The 6,353-nt window shown below is 31.9% G+C and overlaps 1 non-coding gene across 1 annotated transcript; it reads left to right on the forward strand.

Moving 5' to 3' along the window:
* The first annotated feature begins 3,184 nt into the window (after positions 1–3,184).
* LOC139856714 (small nucleolar RNA R71) lies at positions 3,185–3,291 on the forward strand. The gene has a single exon (XR_011762176.1). It is a non-coding gene; the product is annotated as a small nucleolar RNA R71 (small nucleolar RNA).
* The last annotated feature ends 3,062 nt before the right edge of the window (positions 3,292–6,353 follow it).

Raw genomic sequence — 6,353 nt, forward strand, 5'->3', positions numbered from 1 at the left:
AAGCGCGTGTCTTTTTCGAAAGACTTTACTTCCTTTTAATGATGGAATTGATTCATCGTGTAGATCCATCTTTCTTTCAATAAACCGGGTAAAACAGTTAATTTAGTCCAAAACAAAAGTACCTGCAATAATCTTGTACAAAAATATGTGATATATGTTTTAAAGAACTTTGGTGAATTTTTCCCACACTTAGCTTTTATTTATTTTTTTCTTTGCCTTTTTATTCTCCTTTTTTACATTTTAAATGAATTCTAGCATTTCGGGTTGTTTCTCCATTTATGTTCTCTCCGAGGTAACAATAACTTCGGCATTAACACCTAGTTTTATCGTTCATAAATATGTATAAACATGATTTTGAATTCATTTTAGTTGAAATTTTTTCAAATTTTTACAAAATTTGGCAAATAAACCAAGTGTAAATCCGAGAGAATTTATAACCCTTTCCCACACTTGAGATCATGCAATGCCCTCATTTGCATGAAATCAGACTATAATTATAACTTCATGAGGGTAATTAGTGTAGAAAAGTGATTAAAAATACTGAGTTTGCAAACATATTATTTTATATCACATTTGATATTTTGCGTCTTGTCGTCAAAATTAGTAGCTTTTGCTGAACTTTAATGCCAGTCTTTGAAAGTGCGCTATTTTACCCTCTTTTGTACATAAGATAAACTACAAACATATATATAATATATATATTTTTTTATAAAACCTTTATTTATTAAAACAATTTAAATGAATAATTTTTTTAAAGTTTTGTTTCCTTTTACTTTAGGTAGTTTTGGTATGTTTACCTAGTCCATCCCTCGACAACATTTAAAATTTGTCATTTTTAAAGCGATTGTTTTAAAAGCAAAGATTTTTTGGGTTTTTAAATTTTTTTGGTATACTTTAGATCAATAAAATTAAAAATAATGATAACAAAATTTTTCGCCCCGCCCTCGAGTAAAGCAATTTCGGTTCCATGACCTAGTCTTCAACTCACGGCGAATTTTAAATATCAAATTTTAAACTTAATGAAATAAAGTAATTTTTTTTAAATCACACAAAAATTAAATTTAAAAATGCGTATTAATTTAATATAAAACCTACAAAACAAAAATTCAGAATGTGGGGGAGAAAACTAGTTCTTTAGTGTCTGCTAGTGGAAAAGACCAATCGGATTCCATTCTCGGAACTACACGAGAACAGAACAACTAACTCTAAATAATGTTTTCTTTTTAGAACATTTGAATCTCCTCACACTTAAGTATCTGTGGTTTTGAAATTGTGATTAACTTCATCGTTAATTTCGTTTGGACCATAAACAACTTGCATATCTGTGACTTTTGCTTTAAGCCATTGACCAGCTTCTTCCGTAATATCCACAAATTCAACTAGTTTCGCCTTTTCTTTAGGCGACAGATTGGATACTAACCGGTTACATAACTTAAAGTTCCCCTTACTTCTAACATCATAAACCCGTTTAAAAAGTTTCTTCATTGAACTGTTAATAATAGGGTCATTTAATTTCGTATGAACTATGGGGTTCTTTGTTATCAGGTCATCATTAGGTGTTGCTTCATCTTCCCCACACTTAGGCATTTTATTATTGTTAAGCACTACCGTTGGAGTTGGTAAATCAATATGGTTTTTACCAATCGTTTTTGTTGGTTCAACGATTTTGGTTGGTAGAGATTTAGACTTTCAAATCATAAAGGTGAACGATTTCTCATCATTACTAAGTGTCATTCTACCCTTTCTTACATCAAATAACACCCCGGTGGACGCTAAGAATGGTCGACCTAAAATTAGAGGAATGTTTGGGTCCTCTTCTATGTCAATGACAATGAATTCGACTAGAAAGGTTAAATTACCTACTTGAACGGGTAGGTTGTCAGCAATTGCAACTGGATGCTTAATGGTTTGATCAAGGAGTCGAACACTCATATTCGTTGGAGTTAACTTACCTACTCCTAATCTCTTATATAATAAAATAGGCATAACACTCACACTCGCACCTAAATCTGCTAGTGCATCATACATGACATAATCGCTAAGTAGACAAGGAAAAATAAATTCACCCGTATCACCTACCCTAGGTGGAAGTTTTGGTGGAACTGTCTTTACTGGGTTTATGTTTACGGTTTTTGTTTCTTGTACTTTCTTATTCTTCTTCTTCTTTCCAAAGGTATCACAAACTTTATTACCTATCACTTGCTCATACTCAACTCCTTTTCTTGGAAATGGGATGGGTGGTCTGTATGGTGCCACCACTGGCTTTACATACTCGGGTGGTGGTGGTGTTGTAACTTCTTCATTGTTACTCACATCTAAAACCTTCCCATCTTTTAGAGCTGGTTTTTCAGAATTTGTTGATACCATATTAACATTCTCATTCTGAGGATTTTCTTCAGTATTACTCGGTAGCTTTCCTTGTTCCCTCTCACTCATCAATCTAGCAAGAGTACCTACTTGTTTTTTCTAGATTCAAAATGGAAGCTTGTTGAGTTCTAAATGACTGATCAAACCTCTCATTCGTTTGGTTTGAGTTTCAATAAATTGTGTTTGAGATTCCATTAAATTTAATACCACTTCTTCTAGATTTGACTTTTTCTCTTCGGTTTGTTGTGGTGGTTTATACAAGCTGGGTCTTTGTTGATTGAAAGTGTTGTTTTGAGTTGGTTAGTTATTCGGACCTTGTTGGTTATACGAGTTATTGTTGGGTCCATTTGGATTGTAAAAAATGTTTTGATTTCGATTGAAGTTTAGCCTTGGCGGTTGATAATTATTTTGATAATTATTTTCCGGCCTTTGGTTCATGTAGGAAACATTCTCACGTTGTTCCATCGTTTGCTCATTGTGACAATCTTTCGTTAAGTGTGGTCCACCGCATTGCTCACAACTGATTCGTATTGCGTGAATATCTTTATTCATCTTTTCCATTCGTCTCTCGAAAGCATCTATTTTTGCAGAAACAGAATCAAAGTTATGGCTAGAATCGGCTCTAGCCACTTTAGATGAATGAAAAATGTCTTTTTTCTGATGCCACTCATGAGAGTGGGATGCTGTGTTATCAATGATCTTGTGATCTTCGGTTGTAGTTTTCTTTATAATGGAACCACCAGCTGCTGTGTCAATGTCTTTTCGTGTGGCAATGTCTACGCCTTTATAAAAGATTTGTACTATTTGAAAAGTATCTAAACCGTGTTGAGGACATCCTCTCAACATCCTTCCGAATCTTGGCCATGCCTCATATAACGTTTCATTTGGCTTTTGCACGAACGTGGCAATTTCTCCTTGAAGTCTCACGGATTTAGATGCCGGAAAGAATCTTTGAAGAAATTTCTCAACTAAAACATCCCATGTGTCAATCGTTCCTTCAGGTAACAATTCTAACCAATCTTTGGCTTCTATCTTTAAAGTCCAGGGGAACAACATAAGATAAATAGTTTCATCCTCAACTTCTCGGATTTTAAATAGATTACAAATCCTATTAAAAGTTCGAAGATGTTCGTTTGGATCTTATTTTGTTGTACCACCAAATTGGCACTGATTGGTGATCACGTGTAGGATTTGTCCTTTGATTTCAAAATCTGATGCTCTAACATCTGGCTGATTAATGGCGTGACCTTGGCCCGTGCGTATGGCTCTCATTCTGTCTTCCATACTTTGAGGTTTCGTTATTTCCATATTTGAATTTGTTGAATCCGAATCACTAGAAGATTCTGATTTAACGGTTTGTGATTCGGGAGGAATTATTAGTGGTTCGGGATCTTGGAATTGTCCTTGAATATCCTCCGGGTTCTCAATTGTGAATTCAGGTTAAAAAAAAATGGATTATCGGAATTTTGATTTGGAGTACTTGTTCGACTAGGTGATGATTCTAAAGAAAAATCAATGGCGACAATATTGGCTAGATGTCTTGATCGAGTTACAGGTGGTGAACGTATGAAAGGTGGTGAACGTTTTGCTCGGTGCATTCACTAAATATCCTATTAGTTATAAAGATAAAAATTATATAAGTTATCAAATTAATAGACTTTTCTGATTTTTCCCACGTTTCGAATAGCCAATAGATGCAACAGGTAGCCAGGACCCTTTAAATCGGAAGCTCACAACTCGCCACTAACAAATCCAACTATTACTACAAACCAGAAAATTTTGGATGTCTATCAATTTAACCGCTTAAAATAATTTTTTCATTGAAATTTAAAGAAGATAAAAATCTATGTCCTAAAAACTAGAGCGTAGAAAGGAGAAAGAAAGAAAGAAGCGCGCCGAAAAACGTCGAAAAATAAAAATAAGAAAAAAGTCGAAACTTAAAAGTCTAAAAACTAAATCTAAAAAGCTGCACATAAAGGTATTAAAGCTTAAAAGGAATTCTATATCTAAAACGGCAATAACTTAAAAGTCACTAAAATATATAAATGGCGTTGCAAAATTCTAAAGCGCCTAAATCTTAATCTAAAGAAAAAGCACTTAAGGGATTTTACGGCAAAGCCTAAGAATCTAGAAATAAAAATAAACTACGGCAAAATACTAGATTAAAACTAATTACGAACGAAAAATTATAAAATTACGCTTTAACTAATAAAAAGATACAAAATATAAAATAAGCTTAAAGTTATAAAAATACAATTTTATAAAAATATTATTTTTGTATTATTTATTTTATAAAAGTATCAATTTATAATTAATAAAACTAAATTAAACTAAATATTACAAATTAAATACAACTAAAACTAAATATTATTAAATTAAAAACCCTAATTATAATTAATTAATAATTATTATTATTTAAACGTAACCCTAATTCGTACAACTAAGGTTTCATACCTGTCAGACAGGCTTATGCGATCGCATAGGGATATAGTTATGATATCATGCGATCGCATGAATAAGGAGTCCAGCAATATTTTGGGCTTTTAATCGGCTCGGCCCAAATTTCTATTTGTTAATTATTTGATTTCAGTTTTCTCTCTTTTTTTATTTTTTATTTTATGAAATAAGAAATAATATATTTTTACAAAAATAATATATTTTTACAAAAATATAGTTTTACTAAAATATAGCATAAAAATATAGTGTTTCGCCGAGTCCCCGGCAGCGGCGCCAAAAACTTGATGTGTTGCGAGTAGGGTACGAAATACTATTATATTTTACTACAAAATACGACGAAATATTACACAAGTTTTATTAATTTAACGGATGGGTATACCTAAACCTTGCTACAACACTATAGGCAGTGTACCTAATCGTAGAGTAGTGTAGCTTTTAGTAAGTCCGGTTCGTTCCACAGGGAGCTGGTGATTACGTACTATATTTTTAAGCGACTATATTTATATAAAATATATAATTATATTTAGTAATATTATTATTATAAAAAGGGGGGTTTTACCGTTTAATGACTGGTTTGTCGATTTTATATTTTAAACGTAAAGATAAATGACAATAATTAAAGTGCGTAAAATAAATAACAATATTTAAATGACGTTAAATAAAATTGCGAGTAAATAAAATGACAGTAAATAAAATAACAGTAAATAAAAATACGATGAGATATAAAATAGAACAATTATGCTTATTTAAACTTCCGTAACCATGATGTTTGACGTTTTGATTTTAATTTATTACTTTGGGTTAATTGTCCTTTGTCCTGGATTTATTTGAAACCTATCTGGTTTTCGTCCATAATAGTTCATCGGTCATAATTATAAAATGCTCGTCAAATAACCTTATTCCCGAAGTCAAATATTCCAACTAATTAGGGATTCGAACTGTAACAAGGTTTTAATACTTTGTTTAATGATTACACTAGGTTATCGACTGTGTGTAATCCAAGGTTTTAATACTTTGTTAACAATTACACCAATTACCCTTGAATGTAATCCACCCCTGTTTTAATTATTCCATGATTATTAATTTTCCCACTTGATCAGAATGAATAATCAATTACCCAACCCAATTGATTAATTAAATGATTGTTAAAGATGTCGTATAAACGTCACTAAATAGGACATGGATAATCATTTAATAATTATTAGATTAATTAATTTGAAGATAGGTTCGACAGGCTCCAAAGAATTGTCATTAAATTAGACAATATCCCCCATCTATTAATGGTCCATGGTCCAATTAAAACAAGTGTCGGTCTTTTGTCCATACCCTAATTATGGTACAAAATTTAATAACCCAATCTTAATATTTAGTCTAACATCACGATTACTTCGGCTCAAATAAGCATAATAATAACTTAGTTACGAGACATTAATTTAAAAAGGAAAAACATAGCTTACAGTGATTATTTATCGCATAGCGTTACCCGGACAGAGTTCCGACTTAAAACCCGTAAAACATTTCTTACAATA

The sequence above is a fragment of the Rutidosis leptorrhynchoides genome, chromosome 6, assembly GCF_046630445.1.
Source record: "Rutidosis leptorrhynchoides isolate AG116_Rl617_1_P2 chromosome 6, CSIRO_AGI_Rlap_v1, whole genome shotgun sequence".
Taxonomy (NCBI): Eukaryota; Viridiplantae; Streptophyta; class Magnoliopsida; order Asterales; family Asteraceae; genus Rutidosis; species Rutidosis leptorrhynchoides.